The 16,767-nt window shown below is 34.0% G+C and overlaps 1 protein-coding gene across 1 annotated transcript in view; it reads right to left on the bottom strand.

Annotated features, from left to right (window-relative positions):
• Positions 1 to 7,423, bottom strand: part of LOC140139304 (uncharacterized) — a 47,204-nt gene extending 39,781 nt beyond the window's left edge. The window contains exon 1 of the mRNA XM_072161084.1: positions 7,308 to 7,423. The gene's annotated coding sequence lies outside the window, so the exon portion shown is untranslated. The remainder of the gene's footprint in view (positions 1 to 7,307) is intronic.
• Positions 7,424 to 16,767: the final 9,344 nt, after the last annotated feature.

Raw genomic sequence — 16,767 nt, 5'->3', positions numbered from 1 at the left:
TGAATAATTAATTTGAAGATCGTGTTCTCATGATACATCCTCCAAGGAGCAATTTCAGACAATAGTTTGGGATTATTGGGGCAGAGGTTATCTTTTGAATTCTTTCAAGTTTCATGACCACTGAAGCATAGTCCGGTCTGTCAAGGACACTCGACGCAAATTGATGGTCCATGTCACTCTCCACAAAAGAATGTCAAAGGTCATAAAATAGGTATGCTAGGTGAATTCAAATTTGCCATCAAACTGCATCATTAAAGCCCTTGAGTAAAAAAGCCAAAACTGAAAACCTTTTGTCATAGCACTTTCCGTAGCAAAGTATATACATCTTATCAAAGATTGACTTTCATCAAAAAGATTCTGCTAGCAAAATTCCCCAAAACAGCATTGGGGTGGTGTTTCTAGATCTTAGTCTCATGATGATAGCAGCTTTTTATTAATGGAACTGCTATCAAAATCCGGTGGCTATTTTAACGTGCCTCCTGGCACGTTCGTGCAGTGAGATTAAAAATCCGTGCAGTGAGAATTAAAATTCTCGTGCTTAAAATATTTCTAGGCTATGGCATTCAAGTTTCAACAGGTCAAATGACCATGAAATGAAGCTCTTCCGCGCGCGAAGTAAGATCATGACAAATCCTATGCAAAAATGTCATTTGGTAGTTTTCCTTTTTTATTCAACCGATTCGTACAACGCCTCTGGCTCGCCGAATCCGCTTCTCGCTGCATTTACTTTATGGAATGCCTCGGGACGAGAGCAGGTACTGGGTACAACCCAGCAAACACAAAACGTTTTCGACATCATTCGCAAAAGGTTGTCAGAAAACGTTTAAATGTCGGGTTATATAAAGGGTATAAAAACGTTTTAATAACATTCCAAAAACATTCTTGAAAACTTGGTACAAAACATTCTAAACAAAATCTTATTTTATGGTTGAAAATTTTGCCCAAAATATAACGTTTTAAAAACGTTTTCATAACTTTTATACCCGACATTTAAATGTTATTAAAAGGTTTTGAAAAAAACATTTTAAGAACATTTCTGTGTTTGCTGGGTTCAAATATTTTAACATAATGTTATTTAAGTATTGACACAATATTTGGCAAAAATGTTTGCAAAAATAGTTTACAATAACATTTTTGAAAACATTTAAAAATATTGTTGTAGTGTGTTTTCATACAAAACGTTTAAAAACGTTATCATGACCTTTATATAACCCGACATTTTAATGTTATTAAAACGTTTTTACCTAAACCAAAAGCCAAAATATAACGTTTTGAAAACGTTTGTGTTTGCTGGGAAGTTGCACCCTGGCTCAAAATAACAGTGTCAAGTCAGCAGTTGCTGGCAAAGCCCCTTGCTATCTTGGCATACGGAGCCCCTGTGCTTTTCTTTACATTTAAAGTTGCACATGGTAAAGGGTCCCACTCCCAGGGCCCAAGTTGAAATGGTAGGCCTATTTTGGACCATTTTCTATGTAGGGCCCGACTCCGACATGTAATATTAACATGAATTTTACAAGGGCCTCGAGATTAAAACTTTCTTGGCATTAGGGAACAACATAAAGTTGACAAACAAGAAGGTATATATAGAGCTAACTCTGAACCCAGAACTCAGGACCGTTCAATATATTATACAGAGTTTTGTGGGAGGAATCTGAAATTTCAGGCGCCTCCAGGGGGGCATGAATTTTTTACTTGAACCTTGAGGGGAAAAGTTAAGTTTTAAATGTAGAAAAGGAAGAAAACAAGGGGGAATCCGAACATTTTGAATGGACGCGAGTGGGGGAGGGGGATGGTGTGGAGTGTCAATTTTTTGGGGTCAAAACTCGCTTCCCGTTCTGGCATAAATCCAATCCATAATGATCATTCGTACATTCATTGGGATACATGTAATGGGCCCACGAATGTAGAAAACTTCCTTCTTCCTTAGGAGTAATGTTTGTGAACAAAAATACTTGCATGAGCCCACCTCGATAACCCCTAATTAATGCATTCGAATATCCTTATGACAGGGAGGCACACTTGCAGCTAGCTATGTAAGTTCGGCTTTGTGTAGCACATTATACAACAATATTTGTTTAAATGGGTATTGTTTTTCGGAAGTACTCATTTTTAATTTTCGTATAGGCCTACTATTTTTTTTCTTCGTCAGATCCTCATTTACTGCGAATCCCGGCTGCGCAGGTAGTTTTGAGGATAGCCAACAGATTGTCTCAATGAACCAAATGCAAATATTTTCCTTGCATTCGTCACCTGTCATGCCTGTGCCGTGTGAATAAGCTTTGGATTGTCAGCTCTGACGTGCAGACTGACATTTATTAGAGAAAAGTTATATTATAAGTTTATATTCGTACTTTTTTTTTACTTTTGCTCAGTTTTGTAATTTATTGGTATCTATTACCTATTTTGGCGAGTCTATTTGACTTTTGTTTTTACTTTTCTGTGACTTTTCTTGCAAATGGCTATTTTATAGCTGTATTATGATAATAATTCCGGAAAATTATATCAAGTGAACAAATTATGAAAGTATGCCTGGATTGTAACTATAATAGGCCCAACGTGATAATTGATAACTTGATTTACATTACAGTAGAAGACAATGCGTAATATGACAAAGGGACTGCATGGCAAATGGCTACTTTATAGCTGCAATTATTAAGTGAACATTGTTACGAAAGTATGATAATGGGAGCATCACTTGACCAGAATTGAGGAAAAAATATAATGTTCTATTCAATATGTCAAAATGGACTGCCTAATAGGCAAATGGCTATATTATTGCTGCAATTATATTCCAGAAATATCAAGTAAAAGCTAGTAAACAAGTTATCCCTCATGCTTATCAAACATGACGGTCTGTGTTTTATCCCGTGTCTTTCGTTTTCCTCTCTCTGGAATAATTTCTTATTAAAGACCAATAAACCCAGCGAAGCTAGTGTTAAAAAATGAAATTAATTCTAAACTGCTTAAATGTGAAGGATAAGTCATTTGTCATTTGGTATTTTTAAAATGAACACTTTTGGCAAAAAACGAAGAAAAAACGAAGAAAACAGCAGTATTGATGAAGATGAAGCCACATGCAGTTAAATATACATGTAGCTAATTTATATACTGTCAGTAGGCCTATATAAATTACAGATTCATGTAAATTTCTTATTTTGTCGTAAATATACGGTTTTGGCTGAACCAAAAGCAGGCTATGTTAACACATCTATGACAATGACTAAGGTCACTACCAAAATCTGAATTACGATCGTCCTGATTAGCAAATCACTGAATGGGCCTTTAATGTATTATGGGGAGGGGGCTACTAAAGACCAATACGCACTGGAACAAGTTAGGGACTGTGCAATGATTATGAGCATGAGCATTTAAATACATATAGCTAATTTATATCCCGGGATTTATATACTGTCAGTATATAAATTACAGATTCATGTAAATTCCGTATTCATTTTGTCGTAAATATTATACTGTTTTTGGCTGAACCACTGGCAGGCTATGTTAACACATGACAATGACAAAGGTACCAAAATATGAATTTTGATGATATTTACGATCGTCCGGATTGGCAAATCACTGAATGGGACTTTAATGTCTTATGGGGAGGGGCACACACGAATAAGTTAGGGACTGTGCAATAATTATGAACCGGGGTAAAATTTCCAAACGGCCTGCCAAAAATCGCTTACACCCCGCCCACCCCGGCCTGCCAAAAAACCTTTGTCCCCCCTCCTGCACATGCCCAATTTGCAAACCTAAACTGGTCCAAATTATATAATCAATTGCGAACAGGAAAATTTTCATAAGCCATTTTAGAGCGTTTTACTTACAAGGCGCCCCATGAATGTGTGCCATTGTGTGTGTCACATGTCTGGGTGAACATAAATAACCAATTCTCTATTAAATAGGCTACCCTGAAAGTGTAAAAATTACATGAATGATACACCAAATTGCTTCAACCCACTCTCCGGTGCCCACTATACCAAGACTAAACTTAGCAACGCACGTGCAGTGACTTTTCCCGCCTAAAATAGCCCCTGTCAAAATCCCTCTAAAAATTCCATGTGCGATTGTCTTATACGACAGCAACTTCGTGACCTCTTTTGTTCGACAGAAAATTTATACGGGTTGGTGAACACGGGTTACGTAACACAATGTTGAAATTTTAGCCGGCAAACGCTTTTTATCAAAATAGCTCTAGAAATGGAAGACACGGGTCGTATATTGCTCCATTTATGTACCCTGACCACAGATAAGATATCAAACATTTGTGTAAAGCAACAAATAACGTGTAAAAGTTGAATTAAATGGAAAAAAAGAAGCTTGAACGTGTCCAAAGTAGCTCGGAAAATGAGAAAAATTGCATGTCACGAACACAAAAATGTTCATATCATCAAGCAAGAAAAAGCGCCGGAATCAAAAATGGGTGTCATGTTATAGAATAACTAAAGTTAGCTTGCCTGAAAATTTCATGATTTTTGGTTGGGGTATATTTATAGTCGCATATTGAACATGTTGAAATGTTTATCTTTGTGCGTGACTACTTTCACGCCATATCTTGTACGGCCGATGTTTTTCCTGCAAAGAAACTTTCATTGTCAATTGTCCATTGTTGGTTATTTAACTTGAAAATAATACTCCCAACGTTCAAACAATTTTAAAAGTCAGCATAAACGTTTGTGTTACATTATTTGGACGGTGTTAATTCATTCCAGAAATATAATACACGAGTGAGCCACTGAGTGGGAATAACATTGCTATTATTGTCACCGAATTAATCATATCTCTGGTATGGCTTAGTGGTAAATACATGTATTTGGAAGTTCGATCTTGGTTCGAACCCCGCAAGCACCTCTTTGATTTTTGATTTGATTTTAACTCATATTTTTAATCCTAGTTTTCATATTTTTATTAAAGCCATAATATACGATTTCGGGCAAATTTTGAAGTTTTGTTATGCCAAAAATTATAACAATATTTATAATATTAGTAAATGACTGTCAGGAAGGTTTTCACGTTACATTTGAAGCAGAAGTAGCGAGATAAAAATGAAAGAAAACACTTAATATCTTGACCACTTAACTGTGGTGTTCTATGGGGGATTAGTCTTAATAACATGAATAAGACAAAGTTAGTTGCTCTATCTAGACAACGAACTTGGCCGATTCCAATTAGGTGTAATCCGAGGTGTAAGTTGGACATTGTGTAAAAATTACAAATATGCCAAAATATTAGGTTTGAAATTCGTGCATCTCATGACTTGATATGTATGCATAAAAACTCATAAAATATGTTGCCGATGGGGAGGGGTCTAGTCCAATTGAAAAATCGTGAAAATCTGTTGACGTTCCTTTATTTGATAGGCCTATTATATTTATGCATTTTTTAAAAAGATATGAACTCGAATGTAGGATTAGGCTTAAACGTGAACAAGAAATAAATCATGAAAAAAGTGGGCCTTCAAGCTGACATTCATTAGGCCTATTATTATTAAAGACAAAAGGGAGAGGAAAAAAGAAAAGAAAAACAAACTGAAAAATTCCACATCATCGACAAGATAACATGGGAATCGAACTCTCAACCTTCCGCACTGCACACCTTCGCTCTCTCCACTAAGCCATCGCAACTTGTTCGGGCAAAGGGTATTCTTTTGCTATCTTATTTCTCATTCAACATGTTCAAGGATCTCACTCAACAACAATCTTTTCAAAACTGCTTGTACTTCAGTTAAATGAGGTGATACTACCTTCTTTGACGACTACAATATTTTGTTACACAATAGAGTATTTTGCATTTATAAAATATACCGGTATAACAATAGACGTTTTTAATTGCTATATTAATCAATATAACATGTATAATAGACAGCGCCGGCTGGGATCCATTTCGCGAAGCATCGTGACACTTGCAACGTGTGCTTACGACACGAGGACTCAAAGAACGCAACTTTTCAACCTACGACTAAAGGTTATTCCACCGCTCATTTTCGCTGAAATTTTAATACAAGCTGTGGTTAATTAATGTTTATCATAACAGAAAAGCATTAAACCGGCGTTTCCTCAAAGCTGTAGATATAACCATTTTAGTGATCGTGACATGCATTTTCTCTCATTTTTTAGGCTACTTCGCGCACCAAAAGCATTCATTTTTTCCACAATAATTCAACTTTTACACGTTATTATTTGCCTTATACTCATGTTTCATATCTTATCTATGGGTTCAATATGGAAATGAAGGGAGAAACGACTCGTGTATTCCATTTTTTTTTATGTTTTCTGAAATTTGCCACCTGATTTTCAACATTGCGTTACGTAACAGCAGAGGTCACGCCGGTAAAAATTACCGGAAGTGAGCTAATTGCTGTCGTACTGTTATCACCATAAAAAATCATATTTGGGTCAAGTGAAGTATAGAAAACATATTTATGTAGGTTTCCTTGACCAGACTGTCCAATCTGTTCTTTTAAATTTCTATGTAAATATGTATTGTGCTTGGGCCCCGGTCTAGGCGAATTTGGCTGACTAGCAAATGTGTTAACTAAGGTTTGCCTCTCATACCTACATAAAACACCAAAGACCTGTGTCTGCAGCAAACCCAGGTAGCTCCAGGTAAATATCTTGGTCATGGTTATGGGCAGTTCCAATAATTGAAACTCCCGGTCGGAGCCGGGAGTTCCAAAAGGTGCTGGGGGTGTGTTTGTATGTGTTTAATGTGCATTCACATACACACTTAGCCGTTGGTACGAAGAAATCGTTGCTCCAAAAATGATTGCAAATTACACATTTGTAATCATTTTTCACCACAAAATATCCTATGAAAACACAGGTGAGCAATGTATGAATATATGGAGAGGTCAAACAGGTTGTTAATTATTGTCAATATTAATATTTTGCGACATTTATAATGAAAATAATTAACACTGAAGACACCTTATGGCACCTTCTACTACTTGAGAACAAGTCCTCAAACGTTCGAAATTTGTAGTTACTACAACTGGGTTATGGGACACACCCTGCTGAAACTCCTTAAACACGAACTCATTCCATAGAAGGGGAATTTCGTGATCTATAGCCACTTTTCTCAAAATGTTTTTGTAACTTGAATCCTCTAGATTTTTGATTCTGTATCATCCTCTGGCTGCATACATAGCATAATGTTTGTGTGCAAAATAATTCTTGCATTTTCATTCACTTTACAAAAATATCGTCACCCCGGATCGTCACATTTTTATTTATGTGAAACTACAGTACAGCTAAGTCTAAAAAAACAGCCTAAATGGTATTAATAAACACATAGATTTGACATACCTTGCTCTTTCACAGGACAACAGTCATAGTCAAAATAATAACCAAACAAAACGGCAAAGCCAACGAAAAACCTAAAATCCGGTGGTCAAGAAGACACGACCTGTTCCCTGTCCAGGTATCCAACACACTGCAAGCAGATTCACGAGCACTTTCGTCGTCCCACGGCAAGGTGCGGTAATTCACGTTTAAAAATCTCCTATCTTCTATTTCTATGATAAAACAATGATGAAGAGAGAGGATTGTAACGTTTGTGGTGCCTGATGTGTAGCCCAATTAAGCTGCTGCATTGCGAAGTTGGCAACACCGTAATAAATCGATCGATTTGGGCAGTGATTGAATTGCACAGGGTATCTTTTGTGGTGATTTATTTCGGTCATTGAACCAATAGGTCTAGTCTTGGGCCCAAACTGCATCATTCGCGAACATACATGAACACCGGCATGAACAACAAAAATCGGCTATGAATGAAGGAGACAATTGAACCAATTGGTCAATGAATGAATGAATGGAATCAGTAGACTACATCAAACCACCTGTTTCTGATCATCAGGGGCCTCGTGATGTTCAAAATAGGGTGTGGTTGCAGAATAGTCCACTGCAGATCTCAGTGTCGGATAACGCTTTTTCAATGGGAAATGAACTTTGTTGCTTGCATGATGTCACGATGAGGTTAGGATTTATTCCGTATTGAGAAGCGTGTTCCGACGGATCTGCACTCGACCGGCCACTTAACATGTGACGTAACATGGTAGGATGGGCGGGCAAAGCCTTGAGAGGGCACTTTTATTTCAGAGGTCTGGTCAATATCAGAGATGACGATATATTTTATCGTTTACATAATTATTTTTGATGCAAGAAAAAATTATTTGGGATTTAAAAAATTTGTTCGCGTTTCAAGCCTATTTCTATTAGTTAGAAATCATGGGAAATAAAAATCAAGTTTTGATATGGCCAATTTTTGGAAACAAGGGCATAAAACATGCGTTTTTAAAAATTTAACATGTAACATAAAAATCAAGCCTAAAGACTTGCAATGTCTAATATCAATCATCTATGCACTTTTGTTATTTTGCAAACACATTTTCTATTCTACTTTATATATATATGTCATCATTGAACAATACTAAAATCAGCAGTAGATAACTACTTCATCAATACTAAAATCAGCAGTAGATAACTACTTCATCAATACTAAAATCAGCAGTATATAGCTACTTCATCAAAACTAAAATCAGCAGTAGATAGCTACTTCATCAATACTAAAATCAGCAGTAGATAACTACTTCATCAATAATAAAATCAGCAGTAGATAGGCTTAACTACTTCATTAATACTAAAATCAGCAGTAGATAACTACTTCATCAATAATAAAATCAGCAGTAGATAGCTACTTCTTCATCAATACTAAAATCAGCAGTAGATAACTATTTCATCAATACTAAAATCAGCAGTAGATAGGTCTAACTACTTCATCAATACTAAAATCAGCAGTAGATAACTGCCAACAAGGAGAGTGCTACAGTATTCAATGTGGAACCTGAACATCATCAGCATAATCAATGCTAAAATCAGCAGTAGATAACTACTTCACCAATACTAAAATCAGCAGTAGATAACCATTTAGCAATACTTAAATCAGCAGTAGATAACTATATACCCAGCAGTAGATAGCTGCTTCATCAATACTAAAATCAGCAGTAGATAACTACTTCATCAATACTAAAATCAGCAGTAGATAACCATTCAGCAATACTTAAATCAGCAGTAGATAGCTACTTCATCAATGCTAAAATCAGCAGTGGATAGCTACTTCGTCAACAATAAAATCAGCAGTAGATAACTACTTCATCAATAATAAAATCAGCAGTTGATAGCTACTTCATCAATACTAAAATCAACAGTAGATAGCTACTTCATCAATAATAAAATCAGCAGTAGATAACTGCTTCATCAAAATAAAATCAGCAGTAGATAGCTTTTTCATCAATACTAAAATCAGCAGTAGATATTACTTCATCAATACTAAAATCAGCAGTAGATAGCTACTTCATCAATACTAAAATCAACAGCAGATACATTGTGTCCCAGAATGATCTATACCGACAAATTTGCATTTATTTAGGTATGAAGGGCATTATTATTGGTAGTGTTGTTTTAAATTCTAAGATCTACATTATATTCAGCTTTCTTAGAAATTGGACGTTTCAAATAGAAGTTACAGGATATTGCGTAAAAATGGTGAATTTAGGGTTTTCACAAAACAACCCATTTTGAAAATCTGTAAAATTACTAGCTGTTCAACACAAAGTTATTTGGAAAATGTTATGCAGGTACTTTTGTTTTTACTTTCCTAATTAGTCGATATCTATCGATTATTTATGATGTTATGAAGTAATCCTTGTATGGAATAAAGGATTTGTAACGCTTGAGTGACCTTATACTATTGTTTCTTTGTTGTAGGTTTTGACGATAATTATTGCGGTGTCTGAGTTTCACTATTTTAAATGCCGGCAAAGATGGATTTGTCATAAAAGTATAGAGAATGTTTGTCCTTAGTGTCGTAGCATTTATTTATGTCCATAGTATATTGGCAAACCGACAGCTACGTAACAGAGAAGATTAAAATTGACTGCGGAGGATCCTTGAGGAAGTTATATTCTCTGTAATAATGACATTTTTGGGTAAAAATTGTTGTAAACATTACATAAAAGTATGTTTTTTAACCTATATATCTGAAGTCATATTGAAATGTTTCACTTAATTCCATATCAAGGATTGTTCAGCGTTGTACGCTCTACATCTGTGCCAAATTTGATGCATATCCTAATAATGTAGAATTTCTCCAATATATTGCACAGCACGGCTGGACGATGGTGATAAAGCAGTCATTGCGCTGTAAATTACACAAAATGCAGTTTTCGTCCATTTTCAGTAATATCAATGTCACGTCAAAACGAATCAAGCTATTTCCATGACAGTCACAGAATAAGTAGGTGACATGTGTGCCATTGTATTGCACTTATCAAAATTAGATACACTGTTGACTATATATCTTAAATATTTTTTTCAAACACGGTATAGATCATTCTGGGACACCCTGTAGCTACTTCATCAATAATAAAATCAGCAACTGCTTTATCAATAATAAAATCAGCAGTAGATAGCTTTTTCATCAATACAAAAATCAGCAGTAGATAACTTCTTCATCAATACTAAAATCAGCAGTAGATAACTACTTCATCAATACTAAAATCAGCAGTAGATAACTACTTCATCAATACTAAAATCAGCAGTAGATAACTATACTTCATCAATACTAAAATCAGCAGTAGATAACTACTTCATCAATACTAAAATCAGCAGTAGATACTTCATCAATACTAAAATCAGCAGTAGATAACTACTTCATCAATACTAAAATCAGCGTCAATATCAAAATAGGCAGTATTCACTAATACTAAATTCAGCAGTAGACAGCTACATCGTCAATATTAAAATAAGCAGTAAATAGTTACTTCATTAAAACTAAATTCAGCAGTAGATAACTACTTCATCAATACTAAAATAAGCAGTAGATAGCTGCTTCATCAATACTAAAATCAGCAGTAGATAACTGTCGTTTTGTGTTTGCTGGGTAGCTACTTCATCAATATTGAAATCAGCAGTAGATAACTACTTCATTAATACTGAAATCAGTTGTATACATCTACCTCATGAACTTGAGCAGTAAATAGTCAATTAATCAATAATATATCAATAATTAGTAGATAGCTAGCCTACGTCATCAATACTGATAGCTTGATAATGGATGAGTCTGACACATCAAAATTCAACATAATACCCAAATAATTTCTACATTAATTATACTGCTCATTGTACTGGGTGATTGGAATGCCAAAATTGGAAAGAGCAGTGAACATGGTGAAGAGTCGGACATTGTAGGCAAACATGGGCTTGGAACCAGAAATGAACGTGGAGACAGACTGTATGATTTCTGTGCGATAAATAACTTGAACTTGGTCTGAAATCAGCAGTAGATAGCTACTTCATCAATACTAAAATCAGCAGTAGATAGTTACTTTATCAATACTAAATCAGCAGTAGATAGCTTCTTCATTGATACTGAAATCAGTTGTATACATCTACTTCATGAATTTGAGCAGGAAATAGTGAATTTATCAATAATATATCAATAGTTACTAGATATCTACTTCATCAATACCGATATCAGCAGTAGACAGCTACATCGTCAATATTAAAATAAGCACTAGATAAGCACATAAATTGTAAATTCACGTAAATATTAAAATCAGTAGTAGTAATAAAGATTTGGAAGTCCCCTTAGTCCCACAGTCGCATACTAATTAAGAATTCCTAAATTTGGGTTTTTTTTTATGGGAATGTCATCTTTAAAGGCCTATAACTCAAAAACATGTCTGGTGACTTGCTACGGGTTTTGTTGGAGCTGGTCACATATTAAAATCAGCAGTAGATAGCTACTTCATTAATGCCACGATCAGCAGTAGATGGCTGTTTCATCAATACTAAAATCAGCAGTTATATATAGCTACTTCGTCAATACTAAAATCAAAGTAGAAAGCTACTTTATCAATACTAAAACTGAAGTTACTTCATCAATTCTACATAAGCAGTAGAAAACTATACAGTTACTTCATGATTTTGAGCGGTAAATAATTACTTTATCAATAATATATCACTAGTTAGTAGACAGCTACTTCAACAATACTGAATCAGCAGTAGACAGCTACTTCATCAATACTGAATCAGCAGTAGATAGCTACTTCATAAATACTAAAATCAGCAGTAGATAGCTACTACATCAATACTAAAATCAGCAGTAGATGTCTACTTTATCAATACTAAAATCTGCAGTTGATAGCCAAAATAACAAAGCCAAAACATATTTACTAAATAACAGTACACACATGCAGCAAGCAAGCTCAATAAACTTACAATACAATAGCAATTTGAATCAACAAGTAGAAAGCTACTTAATCAAAACTAAAATTGAAGCTACTTCATCAACTCTAGATAAGCAGTAGAAAACTACTTCATCAATACTAATATCAGCAGTAGATAGCTACTTCATCAATACTAAAATCAGCAGTAGATAGCTACTACATCAATACTAAAATCAGCAGTAGATAGCTACTTCATCAATACTAAAATCAGCAGTAGATAGCTACTACATCAATACTAAAATCAGCAGTAGATAGCTACTACATCAATACTAAAATCAGCAGTAGATAGCTACTACATCAATACTAAAATCAGTAGTAGATAGCTACTACATCAATAATAAAATCAGTAGTAGATAGCTACTACATCAATACTAAAATCAGCAGTAGATAGCTACTACATCAATACTAAAATCAGCAGTAGATAGCTACTACATCAATACTAAAATCAGCAGTAGATAGCTACTACATCAATGCTAAAATCAGCAGTAGATAGCTACTACATCAATACTAAAATCAGCAGTAGATAGCTACTACATCAATACTAAAATCAGTAGTAGATAGCTACTACATCAATACTAAAATCAGCAGTAGATAGCTACTACATCAATACTAAAATCAGCAGTAGATAGCTACTACATCAATACTAAAATCAGCAGTAGATAGCTACTACATCAATACTAAAATCAGCAGTAGATAGCTACTACATCAATACTAAAATCAGCAGTAGATAGCTACTACATCAATACTAAAATCAGTAGTAGATAGCTACTACATCAATACTAAAACCAGCAGTAGATAGCTACTACATCAATACTAAAATCAGCAGTAGATAGCTACTACATCAATACTAAAATCAGTAGTAGATAGCTACTTCATCAATACTAAAATCAGCAGTAGATAGCTACTACATCAATACTAAAATCAGCAGTAGATAGCTACTACATCAATACTAAAATCAGCAGTAGATAGCTACTACATCAATACTAAAATCAGCAGTAGATAGCTACTACATCAATACTAAAATCAGCAGTAGATAGCTACTACATCAATACTAAAATCAGCAGTAGATAGCTACTACATCAATACTAAAATCAGCAGTAGATAGCTACTACATCAATACTAAAATCAGCAGTAGATAGCTACTACATCAATACTAAAATCAGCAGTAGATAGCTACTACATCAATACTAAAATCAGCAGTAGATAGCTACTACATCAATACTAAAATCAGTAGTAGATAGCTACTACATCAATACTAAAATCAGTAGTAGATAGCTACTACATCAATACTAAAATCAGTAGTAGATAGCTACTACATCAATACTAAAATCAGCAGTAGATAGCTACTACATCAATACTAAAATCAGTAGTAGATAGCTACTACATCAATACTAAAATCAGTAGTAGATAGCTACTACATCAATACTAAAATCAGTAGTAGATAGCTACTACATCAATACTAAAATCAGCAGTAGATGTCTACTTTATCAATACTAAAATCAGCAGTAGATAGCTACTACATCAATACTAAAATCAGTAGTAGATAGCTACTACATCAATACTAAAATCAGCAGTAGATAGCTACATCAATACTAAAATCAGTAGTAGATAGCTACTACATCAATACTAAAATCAGTAGTAGATAGCTACTTTATCAATACTAAAATCAGTAGTAGATAGCTACTACATCAATACTAAAATCAGTAGTAGATAGCTACTACATCAATACTAAAATCAGTAGTAGATAGCTACTACATCAATACTAAAATCAGCAGTAGATAGCTACTACATCAATACTAAAATCAGTAGTAGATAGCTACTACATCAATACTAAAATCAGTAGTAGATAGCTACTACATCAATACTAAAATCAGTAGTAGATAGCTACTACATCAATACTAAAATCAGTAGTAGATAGCTACTACATCAATACTAAAATCAGTAGTAGATAGCTACTACATCAATACTAAAATCAGTAGTAGATAGCTACTACATCAATACTAAAATCAGTAGTAGATAGCTACTACATCAATACTAAAATCAGCAGTAGATAGCTACTACATCAATACTAAAATCAGTAGTAGATAGCTACTACATCAATACTAAAATCAGCAGTAGATAGCTACTACATCAATACTAAAATCAGCAGTAGATAGCTACTACATCAATGCTAAAATCAGTAGTAGATAGCTACTACATCAATACTAAAATCAGTAGTAGATAGCTACTACATCAATACTAAAATCAGTAGTAGATAGCTACTACATCAATACTAAAATCAGTAGAGATAGCTACTACATCAATACTAAAATCAGCAGTAGATAGCTACTACATCAATACTAAAATCAGTAGTAGATAGCTACTACATCAATACTAAAATCAGTAGTAGATAGCTACTTTATCAATACTAAAATCAGTAGTAGATAGCTACTACATCAATACTAAAATCAGTAGTAGATAGCTACTACATCAATACTAAAATCAGTAGTAGATAGCTACTACATCAATACTAAAATCAGTAGTAGATAGCTACTACATCAATACTAAAATCAGTAGTAGATAGCTACTACATCAATACTAAAATCAGCAGTAGATAGCTACTACATCAATACTAAAATCAGCAGTAGATAGCTACTACATCAATACTAAAATCAGCAGTAGATAGCTACTACATCAATACTAAAATCAGCAGTAGATAGCTACTACATCAATACTAAAATCAGCAGTAGATAGCTACTACATCAATACTAAAATCAGTAGTAGATAGCTACTACATCAATACTAAAATCAGCAGTAGATAGCTACTACATCAATACTAAAATCAGCAGTAGATAGCTACTACATCAATACTAAAATCAGCAGTAGATAGCTACTACATCAATACTAAAATCAAAGTAGGAAGCTACTTTATCAATACTAAGATTGGCAGTAGAAGGCTACTTCATCAATACTAAAATAAGCAGTAGAAAACTATTATTGTTCATAGTTATTTTATTTCCATCATTAAAAAACATACAAAATAGAAAATAACTAGAAACAATAAGATGGAGGAGGTACAACGAAAGGCAATAAGCCTGCAAAATGTTGACCCCCATTCAAAACTGAGAAAAATACTACCTTACAAAAATACTAACAAAAACAAAGCCAAAACATATTTACTCAAAAAACAGTACAAACATGTAGCAAGCAAGCTCAAAAAACTTACAATACAATAACAATTTGAATCCACAAGATTATAGATTATAATTTGTTCATATTGTGACCACAAAAAATTAGCATTACTCTGTCTGAAGATAAAGGACCAGATTTCTTTTAAATTGACCTTTTGTTCTAGAAGATTTTCATTCCAAAACTTGGGACCAACATTTAGTATGGTTCTGACTTTATGTATCGGTAATTGATAATCGCACTTATTTCTAGTATTATATTTATGGTTTGCTTGATGTTCTGTGAAAATGCCATCAAAAGAAAGAAAACTACTTCATCAGTACTAAAATCAGCAGTAGATAGCTACCTCATCAATACTAAAATCAGCAGTAGATAGCTACTTTATCAAATATCAATACTAAAATCAGCAGTAGATAGCTACTTTATCAATACTAAAATCAGCAGTAGATAACTACTTCATCAATATTAAAATCAGCAGTAGATAGTTACTTCATCAATACTAAAATCAGCAGTAGATAGCTACTTTATCAATACTAAAATTAGCAGTAGATAGATACGCCATCAATACCAATACTAAAATTAGCACTATGCGGCCTATACACGATCAATTTGATTAATCAATATCAAAGACCCTAGATACAAGAGTGGATACAAAATCTGCCATTGTGCACTGTACCCCCAAAATCGATAGTGATTCTATTGTCCAACTGTCAATAAAATTAATATAGATTAGATGTCGTCAATAATATTGAAGAGAAATATTACTTCGTATCCAATCCTGCATCTATGGTTCCCAATATTGATCAATCAAATTTAGAATGTATGGGCCGCATTAGATACCCAGCAAACACAAAAATGTATTTAAAACGTTTTAAACATGTTATGTTTTGGGTTTGGGTTAGATAAAAACGTTTTAATAACATTAAATGTCGGGTTACATAAAGGTCACGGAAACGTTTTAAAATGTTTTGTATGAAAACACACTACAACAATATTTTTAAAATGTTTTAAAAATGTTATTGTAAAATATTTTTTTGCCAAATTGTTTGCTAAATATTTTATTAAGGCATGGGGTATGAGCGACCTTGAAGTACAGGTATCTGGAGAAGGGAAGCAACGAGTTACCCCGAATCACAGCGACAGGTAGTGACTGGGCCGCCGAGTGCTAATATATATTTATTTTGGAAGGTTCGTGTTTGTTTTAAATTTTGCGGCGTTTTTCCAAAATTTCATATTTTTGTGATCTTTTTGCACATACTTTGATAATGCTATTACAACTCTTTTCTGCATACCTACGTTACAATTCGCTG

This window comes from Amphiura filiformis, chromosome 18, assembly GCF_039555335.1.
Source record: "Amphiura filiformis chromosome 18, Afil_fr2py, whole genome shotgun sequence".
In the NCBI taxonomy this organism is placed as follows: Eukaryota; Metazoa; Echinodermata; class Ophiuroidea; order Amphilepidida; family Amphiuridae; genus Amphiura; species Amphiura filiformis.
Note: the sequence above shows the minus strand (reverse complement) of the source record. Positions and strands in the feature narration are given on the sequence as shown.